The sequence below is a fragment of the Phoca vitulina genome, unplaced genomic scaffold (genome assembly GCF_004348235.1).
Source record: "Phoca vitulina isolate PV1807 unplaced genomic scaffold, GSC_HSeal_1.0 scaffold15, whole genome shotgun sequence".
Taxonomy (NCBI): domain Eukaryota; kingdom Metazoa; phylum Chordata; class Mammalia; order Carnivora; family Phocidae; genus Phoca; species Phoca vitulina.
Genome location: NW_022589718.1, coordinates 40,123,075 through 40,136,097, shown reverse-complemented (window position 1 = coordinate 40,136,097; position 13,023 = coordinate 40,123,075). Strand labels below are relative to the sequence as shown.

General features: G+C 53.9%; 1 protein-coding gene across 3 annotated transcripts in view; it reads left to right on the top strand.

Moving 5' to 3' along the window:
* DLGAP2 (DLG associated protein 2) overlaps positions 1-13,023 on the top strand; it is an 862,351-nt gene that overhangs the window by 184,515 nt on the left and 664,813 nt on the right. The gene's annotated exons all lie outside the window — the stretch shown is intronic.

The following is a 13,023-nucleotide window of genomic DNA, read 5'->3' as shown; positions in this document are numbered from 1 at the left end:
CTGGTGTGGCTCGAGCTCTTGAGTGGGGCCGAGGTCAGTAGCTCCTGCCACAGAACTCTGGGGGCTTGGGGCCATTTGGGGACAGAGTGTTCTGAGTTGTCGTCAGAGTGTTCTGGGCCAAGACTGATGACATAAAGACGGACTTAGAGGATCACATTGGTGTGCGTGTGAAGATGGGTTATGAGGCCACGAGACTGGGAGCAGGCAGACTGGTCGGGGGGGCGCTGGACTAATCAGGGGGGTGGGAGCCCGGGGGGGGGGGGGCGGCCGGGGGGGGGGGCGGCGGTGAGGCCCCGCCTGGGTCTGCTGCAGTGCACGCAGGCTTGCCATGGGGGACGGAGGACTGCAGGGCGAGGCGGGGCCCCAGGCCGGGGACGGTGCCCTGCTGCCACGTGCAGAGGAGTGGTCACACGTGGGTGGGGAGCTCCGTTGGCGGGAGGCTGTTTGTTTGGGGGGCACGATAATTTTGAGATCCCATGAGACCTGTGAGTGGGAACAAGTAGGCAGTTGTGCGTGTGACCCTGAGGGCTCGGGGTTTAGGACCAGGGCCTGGGGGTGACGGAGAGGAGCTGGCGGCTCTGTCCTCGGCACGCAGACTCGAGAGATGGGGAGGGGCAAGGATTCACAGCGGAGACTGGGAAGGAGCCGGAAGTCAAGGCGATGGGCGGAGGGAGCAAGGGGAGGCTCACCAGTGACACCAAACCCCGCTGTTCTGTGGGGTCCTGGCACGGGGGCGTGACGAGAGGGGTGGTGGGTATGGTATGTACCTTATAACATCAGACGTCAGATATTCTTGAACTTTCAGAGAAGACAGTTACCACTATTTCTATGAGAATAATGGAGCTCTTTGAAGCCCCTGGGGTTTCTGAAATGTCGGTGGTCTGCGTCCCTCTGTGGACCGAATTCTCTGGGACACTCATGCCCTGCCGTCGGGGGGACAGCCCGTCAGCAGTGGGGCCAGATGACCAATAATTTCAGGGACGCTGCTCTTGCATTGATTCATTAAAAAGAGGTTAGAAGTGATGTTTCTTCTCATTATTTAAATTGTTACGCCTTTTCAGAGCTGTTGGTAGGAGTGTGAGCTCTTAATTAGTTCCTAAGTTCTTAACTTCGTCAATCAATAGTTCCTGAAATTTAGAAAAACAAATGTGAGGGCCAGTGTAGTGAAACCGCTGGTCCAAACTCATTATGTGCCAGTTTCTGCTATTTTTAAGCTCAGATAAATGTACTGTAAAATTAAGTTAAATGGCTTCTCCTACGAGAATGGAAATATCTGCAACTTTTCTTGGTCGTTTTCCCTTTGTAAGGGGTGTAATGATTTTGTATGAAGCGTGTGTGTGTGTTTAAACTTCCTGGTACGAGGCCTCCCACCCCATGCAGCCCGAGGACTTCAGAAATGGGATGTTTGACTCCTTCATGAGGCTTGGAAGGCAGGCTGTTGTGGGGTCATGCTCAGAGACAGCGACCTCTGTCTCCCCGTAGCCCTGTTCCTCCCAGGTGAGCCTGGGATGAGCTGTCCACATGGGACTTCCGGGCTGGTCCGCCTGGGCTGCCTTCTCACACGGTGCACGGTGAGCCGGGCCCGTGGAATCAGGTGTTGCTGTGGGCTGCTCACCAGGTGGGTCCACCCAGCAGGTCCACCAGGCAGCGGGGCTGAGGACCTCCACTCTGGCCCTCCAGACGTGGTGGGATGTGGGCTTGTCAGTGCGAACTGCAGAAGTCTGCAGCATTAGTCAGGGTTCTCCAGAGCAGGATTCGTCTGTGCGTCCATACATCACATCCGTCTGTCCCCTCTGTCTCTGTCTGAGATGAGATCTAGCATGAGAAGGTGACTCACACACTTTCAGAGGCCGAGAAGCCAACAGTCTGCATCTGCAGGCTGGAGGCCCAGGGGCGTCCGAGGACCAGGGAGCTGTGGGTCCGTCTCCCATCCCAGGGCAGTGGATGTGCTGAGGTGTCCCAGCTGCTTCAGTGAGGCAGGAAAAGGGGGGCAGGTCCCTTCTTCCTCCACCTTCCCTTGTGCTCAGGCCCTCAGGGGATGGGACAGGACCGCACACGGTGGGGGGCAGGAGCGGGGTCCAGTGCTCATCTCTCCTGGAAACACCTTGGACACATGCAGAAACAGTGTTCCATCTGGGCACCCTGTGGCTGGTCAAGCACACACCTGGACAGCCAGGCTTACAGCTGGACATGTAACATTCACCGCCATGCCAGCATGGAGCCCGTGGGGCTGGCGTTCCCACCCAGGGGGAACACACAGCTGGGCCATGTGAGCCTTCCGTGGCGGCTGTGATCACCCTGGAGAAAGTGTTTGAAGGTGTCGGGGAGGAAAGGTGGTATTTCTGATCACAGGGTCTTTCTGTAAGTCTGCTGATTACTTGTGTTTTCACATGTGGATGGTGCCCAGAGATGTGCCACTTGGATGGCTCTGAATGTGCAGAGGTGGCTGCCTGGGTCCCCTGCCCGCAATTCAAAGGGCAGTTCTTTTACTCCAGAGCTTGCACAATACATGGTTCTCTGCTTTGAAAGTTGCTCCTTGGTTTGAGGACTGAATGGCACCCAGGCTTCCCGAGCTGGTGGTCTGGGGAGCTCACCAGCTCCGGGTGCTTTCCACAGCACCAGAGGTGGGTGTGGGGTTTTGCTCGAGGTCGTGGCCTCTGGCAGGGTGTCAAGTGTCTCTGCTTTGACGGCAGACACAGTATTGATGAAGACAACCTGTGGAACTTGACCTTTCAATGGTTTCGTTCTATGGCACCTACACCTCCATGTGATTTCAGCCAGAGTTCTCTGCAGTGAAGCAACTTTGAGGTTTTCCCTTTCTCCCCTAAAATCACAGGCAGAACCTTGTTTGGTCTCCATGAGACATTTGCACCCCAGCATTGAGAACAGCTTTTTATTTTGACATTCAGATCCCGTGATCAGGTTCGGTGGTGTAACGGAGTCTGTGGATTCACATCACAGCCGTGATGCACAGCGCCTCTGTGCCAACTTCCTGCAGGGGCGCTTTGGGAAGAGCCCCCAGGACCGAGGGTGTGACGGAACTGGAGGGCTTCCCGTCCCAAAGAGGCAGACCCCCACCTATGCATTTCTGTCCCCTGCGCTACCCACCTGGGATGAGGGGACCGTTGACCTCACTCTGCATATACGTCCTGAGCTGTGTGTCTGTTGCCATGAAAGTGATGCTTTTGTGGTTTGAAAGGGACTTTCGGTGCAGTTTTGTTGTTTTAATGCAGTAGTAGCGACGAGGAGCTATTAATTCTGTCTGGGAGTTGATTTTTAATGTTTGTGTTGACATCCATCTCTCTGTTCCACAATAGGATGTGGAATCATCAACCCTTCAAATGATGTGTCTCTGGGAGTTTCTGTATAATTTTGCAGAGCAATTCACAGATAGCTCCTCAACCCAAGGGAAGAGCATCAACCGTGCAGGAGATCTGGGCAGTGAAGTCGTCCCCAGTCTGTGGAGATCATAGACTTCCTGCCCACAGGGCCGAGGACAGTCAGTTGGGGTCGCGGAGGAAATATCCAGGTTGGGCCCCGGCGGCGGGCACTGAGAGCCTTGTGCCAGCCTGTCCTGCGTCCTGAGCCGGTGGGTGAGGGCATCCGCAGCAGGGCTTCTGTTCACTCTGTGCTGAAACCTTTCCTGTCCGGCCAGAAATGCTTACATTTCATATAAAGGAAAAGCCTTTTTTAGAAATTTATTTATTTATTTATTTTTACAGAGCAATTTCAAGTTTATAGCAAATTGAGCAGAAGGCACAGATCTCTGGGGGCAAATGATCTCTGTTCCCCCCACCTCCTCTCCCCCCACTACCAGCATCCCCTCTGGACGGTGCAGTTAGTACCACTGATGAACCTGCGTAGACAATTGTCATCCCCCAGAGTCCACAGTCTACATCGGGGTCACTGCTGGTGGTGCACGCTCTGTGGGTTTGCACAAATGTATGGTGACATGTGCTCACTGTGACAGGGTCACAGAGTAGTCTCACTGCCCTAAATCCTCTGTGCCCCGCCTGCTCGTCCCTCCTTCTCCATCCTCCACCCTCCCTCTCCATCCTCCACCCTCCCTCTCCATCCTCCACCCTCCCTCTCCATCCTCCACCCTCCCTCTCTGTCCTCCACCCTCCCTCTCCGTCCTCCACCCTCCCTTTCCATCCTCAACCACCCTCTCCATCCTCAACCACCCTCTCCAACCTCAACACTCCCTCTCCATCTCCAACCCCCATCTCCATCCTTCACCCTCCCTCTCCGTCCTCCACCCTCCCTCTCCATCCTCAATCCTCCCTCTCCATCCTCCACCCTCCCTCTCCATCCTCAACCCCACTCTCCATCCTCAACCACCCTCTCCAACCTCAACACTCCCTCTCCATCCCCAACCCCCATCTCCATCCTCCACCCTCCCTCTCCGTCCTCCACCCTCCCTCTCCATCCTCAATCCTCCCTCTCCATCCTCAGCCCTCCCTCTTCATCCTCAACCCTCCCTTTCCATCCTCAACCCTCCCTTTCCATCCTCAACCCTCCCTCTCCATCCTCAACCCTCCCTCTCCATCCTCAACTCTCCCTCTCCATTCTCAACCCTCCCACTCCATCCTCCACCCTCCCTGTCCATCCTCAACCTTTCCTCTCCATCCTCAACCCCCTCTTCATCCTCAACGTTCCTTCTGCATCCTTAATCCTCCCTCTTCATCCTCAGCCCTCCCTCTCCATCCTCAACCCTCCCTTTTCATCCTCAACGCTCCCTCTCCATCCCCAACCCCCCTCTCCATCCTCCACCCTCCCTCTCCATCCCCCACCCTCCCTCTCCATCTTCAACCCTCTCTCTCCATCCTCATTCCCTGGCAGCCACTCATCTTTTTACTGTGTCCATAGTTTTTCCTTTTCCAGAAGGTCACAGAGTTGGAATCACAGAGTAAGTAGCCTTCAGACTGGCTTCTTCCACTGGGTGATGTGCATTTAAGGTTCCTCCATGTCCTCTTGGTTGGATAGCTCATTTCTTTTTGTGTTGAATAATATTGTATTGTCTAGATGGACCATTTTATCCATTTACCTGCTGCAGGGCATCTTGCTTGCTTCCAGGTTTTGGCAGATATGATAAGCCTGCTGTAAACATCCACATGCAGGTTTTATGTGGACATAGGTTTTCAACTGCTTTGGGAAATAGCAAGGAACAAGATTTCTGAATTGTACATGAAGGGTGTGGTCAATTTTGTAGGAAACAATCAAATCATCTCCTACAGTGGCCGCACCATCCTGCCTCCTCTAAGCAGTGAGTGGGAGTCCCTGGGATGCCACATCCTCACCAGCACTTGGCGTGATCAGCGCTCTGGATGGTGGCCATTCCCATAGGTGCGTGGGGGTATCTTGTTTCAGCTTTTGTGTAACTTCTTTGGTGAGATGTTTGGTGACATGTCTGTCAGGGTTTTGGCCCATCTTTTGATTGACTTGTGTGTTTTCTTGTTGGGTTTTAAGAGTTCTTTGCATATTTTGGATAGTAGTTCTTTATGAGATGTGTCTTTTGCACATATTTCCTCCTGGTCTGTGGCTTGTCGTCTTCTCTCGAGCATGTGTCTCACACAGCAGAAGTTTTTAATTTTCATGAAGTGCACTTACCAACTTCTTTCTTCCATGGCAGAGCCTTTGGTGTTGTGCCTAAAACGTCATCTCCACGACAGAGGGCATCTAGGGTTTTCTTCCCTGTTATCTGCTAGGGCATCTAGAATGTTGCCTTGCACATTTTATCTGTGATCTATTTCAAGTTATTTTTTGTGAGGGTGTAAGTTGTGTGTCAAGATTCAGTATTTTCTGTGTGGGTGTCAGTTGCTCCCGCACGGTTGTTGGAAGACCCCCGTCTCGGCCCCACTGTGCTGCTGCAGCCCCTTGGCCAGAGATGAGTTGACTGTATCAGTGGGGTCCATCCTGGTCCCCTGATCTGCCCTCTGTGCCTTCAGTGACACCTGCTGTCTTGATTATTGTTGCTTGAATAGAAGCACTTGACCTAACTCCTTATTTTATAGACCTTTATGAACATTTATCAGAAAGTGACTCTGGATTGGACCAGAGTTTGCTTATGTTTTATTCTCACTCCTAGCCCAGTGTTTGCCTTTATCCAGGTTTCCTGGACACGTGTTTTGAATAACGAGGTAAAGACTGAGTTCAGATGGGTCTTGGGGCGCCTGGGTGACTCCATCGGTTGAACGTCTGCCTTCGGCTCAGATCATGATCCCGGCGTCCTGGGATTGAGCCCCGGGTCCCGCTCCCTGCTTAGTGGGGAGTCTGCTCCTTCCTCTCCCTCTGCTCCTCCCCCTGCTTGTGCTCTATCAATAATTAAATTTTTTTTTTTAAAAAGACTGAGTTCAGATGTGTCTGAATTGTAATGAGAAAGCTATAAAAATGTCTAGAAGTACTTCAGTTCTGGATAGGTGTTTTGGTCATTCTGAGTGTCCTTACAGACGTGTTAGAACTGCTTGCAGTTGCAAACATCATTGTGCAGACTGGCCAGACATTGGTTTATGCGAGTTAATTCTAATCTCATTTAAATCATACGTGTGCACCCCCACCCTCAGCTGCTTGGCCCGCCCCTCCTCGTGCCCCTCTGTGGTGGGTGTGCATGGCACTGCCCCTCCATCCCCTCCCCTGTGCTCTGTGGGCTTATACCGTGATGTTTGGGTAAATCCGTGGTCAGTACTTACGTCACACTCAGTTTGTAGGATCATGCCTCTTTATTTGGTGACATCTTTCATTTATTGTTAATTGCCTTAAAAAAATAAGTAGGCTTATTCTTTCTGTCTTCATCCCATTTTTATCTCTCTTCTGTGTGTTCAGCATGTATCCCTCCATGCGCTTTCCTTCCCCTGCGGGCCCATGTCCAGGTGCCACATCAGGACCCCCTCACCTCCCCCGGGAAGCCCTCCGGGTCCTTCTGGGGCAGCGGAGAGCCCTGGCAGTTCCCGTCCCAGGAGTGGGGTCCTGCTCTGTCTTGCTTGACTGATAGGATGCTGTCATCTGTTTCTCCCCCAGAATGTCCAAAACACTGTTCCTACATTTTCCAGCTTCTAGAATTTAGTATTTTGGTTGAGTTTGGGACTCTCCTTTTGCTCTGAATTTTCAGGATGATGCCCCTTAGGTTGGTCACCTTGTATGGATGGTGGCAACTGCTCAGTGGGCCTACTGAGTCTGGAATTGTGTCATTCAGACGTGTGGCTTTTGTCTGTTTTTGTGACCCTGTGTCCTGTCTGTCTCGTGGCTCTTTTCTTCTGGACCTTTTTGGGCCCCATGGTATGCTGCCCACGATGACCACATAATTCTTTGTTCTCTCCTTTTTTTTTTTTTTTCTTTCTAACTCTTTATATATTTTTTCTCTACTTTCTGGGATACTTCCTTGAATTTATTTTTCAACTATTTTTTAAAATTTTATTTTCCTTTTTTTAATTTCCAAAAGCTGTGTTTCTTGTTCTATAAATTTGCCTTTCGTAAGCATAGCACTCTGTTCTTGGGACACAGGCAACATCTCTCCTCTTTCTGTGGTGTTTTTAAAATGTTCTTATGGGGTCACCTGGGTGGCTCAGTTGATTAAGGGTCTGCCGTTGTCAGCTCAGGTCATGATCTCAGGGTCCTGGGATCGAGTCCTGCATTGGGCTCTGTGCTCAGCAGGGAGTCTGCTTCTCCCTCTGTGCCCCACCCCCACTCGTGCTCTCTTTCTCTCAAATAAAAATAAAAACTTAAAAAAAATGTTCTCTTGTTCTGGTAATGTTTCTGTTTCCTCTAATTTTGTCAGTGACTCTCAGAATGGGGGATCTCTTTAAACGTATGATAATCCTCAGCTGTGAGTCTTCATTAAGTACGAGACATTAAACATTTATGCGGAGTTTGTTTTTGTTGAGTAAATGGGGCTTATTGGCTGGTGGAATTTTCCACTGAGATCTCGGGGTAAACCAGTTTTAATTGGAAGGCCTACATCAATAGGAGGTATGTTCTCTTGGCCTGTTTTATTTTCCAGAGGAGACTATCCCAGCCTCCTGCTTGGGGAGGGTGAGGGCTGGGGCAGGTGACTGCCCCGCTGTTCTCCTTCCGCAATAAGGTGGAGCCGGGCTCGGACGCAGCTCTGTTCAGCGTGTAAGCTTTGTAACCAGCTTTCCTGTTTTCACCCCAGCCCCTTGTGCTCTGGTCCCCTCTGGTTCATGTCTCTGGGTGTGGGGAGGGGTCCCGTGCACGTCTGCCCCACACCGGCCCTGGACACACGTCGTGCTTCGGAGTCCCGAACCTCGAGAGTCCTCGTCGAGAGCTCTGTCTGGGGACAGCTGGATCCCCCATTTCTGGCTCTGCTAAGAAAGCCCTCTTTCTGCTCCTTACCTGTCAAATGGGGGTGGAAGTCTTTTTCACAGGCGCTCACACATTCCGTTCTGTCGTGTGAGTTTCTACCATAGCCACTCTGCCGACGTGTCATCGCGGTTGGCTGTGTGTGTCGAAGGGATGGGTGAGCTGTGTTTACTTGAGGCATAACCTGTGTGCAGGTGGCCCGCCGGGTACGTTTCCTCCCGGCCAAGGAGCCTTGTAGAAATGCAGATTCTGCGTGTCCGTGTGCCTGTGTCGTCAGAGGTGCAGAGAACTTTATTGAACATTTGGAGCAGAAATCTTTTCCCCCAGCTTTGTCGAGGTGTAACTGACATACAAGAACCTGCACTAGTTAACTGAGCAGTGTGAGGGGTTTGGATGTGTGCACAGCCCCACAATCAAGGTCATGAACGCATCCAGCACCTCCCGGCGTGTCCCCGTCCGCTCTCTGCTGTGGTACGAGCCCTTAACGGGAGATCTACCCTCGGCACATTCCGGGTGCTCAGCGCGGGACTGTCGGCCGCGGGCGCTGCGTGTCCTCGGGGCTCTGGAGCTGCTTGGCCGGCGACCGGCCGGCTGTCCGGCACTCTGTGTTTTGACAGCCCCCTGCGTGGTGCTGATGCGGAGTGTGTTCCCCTTTGCTGAGTGAGAAGATTCTGGTCGGCTGGTGTGTGATGCAGAAAGCCTCCTTGGACCCCTGTGTCACCGACGTGCCACAGACGAGGGCACTGAGGGGTGCATGGCTTGCCCCCGAGCACGGTCCTGACGCTGGAGTCTGGGGCTCCGGGGTCCCTGTGCTGTGCGTCGCGGAGCCTGTGTATTAACAACAGCCTGCGCCGCGAGCCTGTGACCCGGCCTCTTCCATGGGTGGAACGTCATCCTCGTGGCCGCCCTGGACCTGATGTCGTGTGAGCCGCAGCTGACAGGCCCGGTGTGTGTCCAGTGCTCGCCGCCCCAGGCCAGGTGCTACAGGGGCCCCCACAGACAGAACTTTCCAGAGCTGGCTGCACTGTGATCCTCACCCTGCACGCAGCTGAGCGCACGAGCGGCGTGCGGGACCCCGGGCGGCTGCCGGGCTGGGGGCAGCCTCTCAGACCTCCCGGGAGAGCGCGGCGGGGAGCAGCCTGTCAGACATGGGGAAATCCTCAGTCCTGGCCCCGTGAAACGGGAGGGCTGTCTGTCTCATTTCACGAGAGCCGCGGAACAAACCTGCAGCCCTTTGCTAAGAGTTAAATTACCCAGGAAGAGTTACTTGAGTAACTCCGTGTAAATCTGTGCTCTCACCACGCCGCAGAGTGCATCTGTCTCAGACTCGCACGCCCGTGCCGCACATTGCATTGCGCGGTGTGTTCCTGAGATGTCAAGGGCACAACATTACCTTGTTATATGAGCTACAGGGAGTCAGGCTGTGAGGACCTCCAGGCAAACGTGGCATGCTGAGTCCATGTCTGGCTTCTTGTGACACCAGCCAGCATGACCACACAGGAACGAGGGGCATCTGCCCAGAGAAACTGAGGAGGCCTGAGGACAATACAGCAACACTTAAAAAAAATTTATTTTTACATTTGAGTATACTTGACACAGGATATCACCTTCAGACCTTGTTTTCTTCATCTGAAAAATGTCAATGACGTCTGCGCTATCCAATATGGCGGCCACAGTCACGCAAGTGCTTCAAGTGTGGACAGTGCACGTGGCCACCAGCATTCAGATTTTGATTGACATCGCTGGCTGATACTCACTGAGCCCGTGGGGCCCGGGAGCGCAGTGTTGGATGGGAGGGCTTTGCTCCAGCACTCCTGACCTGGCGCATCAGACACGGTACCAGCCTGCTGAGTGTGGCGCCCCAGAGAGGGCTGAGGATATGGGGTGGAGTGAAACCTTGAAGATGGTGTTTTAGGAATAGATTGTCAGCTGGAAGACCCTGGGCACAGGACACGGAGGACGTAACGAGGAGCCGTGGTCCCTAAAGCGTGCGGTGTTGGTGTCATGCTCACGGTGACTCAGGCAGGTGCTCACGGAAGACTCTGGGTGTTGGTTGGATGTATTCCGTTTGACCCCAGCTGCCTGTGGCCTGCTCAGCACGATGCCCCCAGTTGTTCTCAGCAGTTGCTCGCTCTCCTGGAACAGGCAGGTTGGTGGCATTGAGCTTGAGGAGTAACTGTTGGGCGGCAGGGACCCTTCAGAGAGGAATGGATGCACGTGAGCCCCGCCTTCCTGCCCCCCAGCCCGAGCTGCAGGAGACAGAGGTGTGTGCACGCAACCTTTTCCTAAGATTGAGCGCCCATGTCTTACCTATGGCCGCAGCTGGGAGGAACCTGTCCAGATTAGGTATGGCTGCCATTTTTGAACACAAATTGTCTGCCCTCAGGCAAGTCGCGGGTGAATTCTACCATGACTGCTTGTGATTTCTCTGGATCCTTATATTCTCCTGCTTGAGGTCCCAGAAGAGCCACGCGGCTTGCTCACAGGGACCGTGACAGCTGTGGGCGGGAGGGCTGCCTCGGTGGGGCCTTGTACTGAGCAAGTGGCCGTGGTGGCTGCCGGCAGGTGGTGCAGCGTCTGGGTGGGAGAGGGAGAGCGCGGGGGCTGGAGTGGAGGGATCACGGGGCTGGGCACAGAGGGCCGTTGAGGGTTAGGAAGCACTTGTCACGTAAGCCGATGTGTGTTTGCCTAAATCTGTGGCTCTTCTTTCTTCCATGACACAGCTCGGCCACGTGACACAGACGCCCCCAGAAGGGCCCCCTCCGCCCTAGTGGGGTGTGATTGCCGTCGCACGTCCGGGCCTTGGGGGAGGTTTTCCTAGTTCTGCAGAAGGCGCCGGCGGAGCGTGTGCCCTGCCCCAGGTGGAAATCACCGAATCTGAGAGGAACGCCACGTGACCAGTCGGGTCCCCCCAGCAGTTCTGTGCACCGTCTGTACTCCCGGGCCAGACAGGCTTCAGTCTAGAGCTGCCACATCCGACGGGGGCTAGCTGGGGAAGACAGTGCCTGTGCTGTGCAGGGCCAACCTACGCGCCGAGCCCCACGCCCGCCTCCCTTCCCTTCCTCCCGGCTGTGTCGACACGGCACGTGGCCTCTCACGCGCCCCCCCGGTTCCCGTGTCCTGACCTTCTGCGGGGCCCTCATGCGCCCCCCCCGGTTCCCGTGCCCTGGCCTTCTGCGGGGCCCTCGTCGTGTCACCTTGAGTTCAGATCGTCCGGATGAAAACACCACCAGCACCGAGGTGGTGGCCGGATCGTGCGGTGTCTGATGGATCCAGACTCCGTTTCTGCTTCTGGAAGGGGCACTTGTGGAACGGAACCAGCTGCGTAGTTTGGAGCTAAGATGCACACTAGGGACGCCCCTGCACCTCCATCGTGAACGTTTCTGTGCTTTAACAGTCGCTAGTGGTTCCCTAGAAAAATTAACCAGAAGCAGCATGTTTGATTATGTCACTGGGGAGGAGACTGCGGGTCGAGACGCCTGTCGGGGGCTTTGTGGTGGACCGGCCAGCTTGCGCGTCTGGGGCTCACGGGTGCTGGGAGCACAGGGGGGCTGTGCACCTGCAGCCCTGGTCGAACTTCATGTGGAGACTCACGCTCGCATCCTCCGCACAGATCATGCAGGGACCATTCCTTTCTTTTGAGGGAGACTATTTCTTAGGCCTGGAAATTGCTGGAAAAGTCCATGAACAAGTGTGTCGGCCATGGAATGAGAAGGAATGAAGATTCACAGGGAGCCCAGGGTGTGTGTGTGTACATGCGTGCATGTGTGCATGTGTGTGCATGTACATGTGTGCATGTGTGTGCATGTGTGCACACGTGTGTACACGTCTGCACATGTGTATCCGTGTGTACGTTTTCCTTATCTGACCTCGAAGGCGGGGGGCCGGTGAGGGAGAGAAGAGTGCCAGAGTAACGCCGGTTTCAGACCCGGCTGGTGAAGAACCGACCCCCGGGGCGGGAGGCAGCGTTAGGCGTTGACGTTGACCTTGTGCCGGGTGGTCTGGTGCGCCATCGATCCCTGACTGTCCCACACCTGCTCTTCTGCATCCCAGCTAAACAGTCAGCTTCACAGGAGTGGGAGACGCCTTTTTGAACTTTTAATCCCACATTCTGTATTTACTGGGTTCTTACTTGATTATTGCTTTATTTTCTGTCTCTTAGATTGGTTTAGAGTGGGAAATTGGTAATACTGTCTTGTCTGCAATTGATGATACTTGGTGAGAATTACTCTTTCCCCGGTGTGGAGGGACGGCTGGGGAACGGAGGAGGGCCACAGAGGGAGGCATCGTGACCACAGGTCCCACCTGTCCGAAGCGGCTGTGTAGGCGGCTGGACCGAAGGTGGTGGAAGGCAGGCCCTGGGCTTGGGGCTGCTGTGCACCCATCCCACCCCCCAAGTCCTTGCTCCAGGATAAGTAATGCCTGCTTCCGGGCTGGGAGTTTTAGAGAAATGGTTGCAGCTGCCTCGGTGGAGAATTCAGGATGGAGGTTCAGCTTTTACTCTGGTTGAGTTTAGAATGCATCATCGTAAATCCCCACAGAGATCTCTTCCTTGCAGATACATTTGGTCTGTGCTTACAGTGCTGAATTTTCTGGGGAAAGCCATTTCCTTATTTTCACCTTCCCTTTACTTACCAAAGATATTTCCTTCATCATTTACTACCAAACTGTGACTGTAGATACAGACTTTTCTTCCCCATTCCTCTT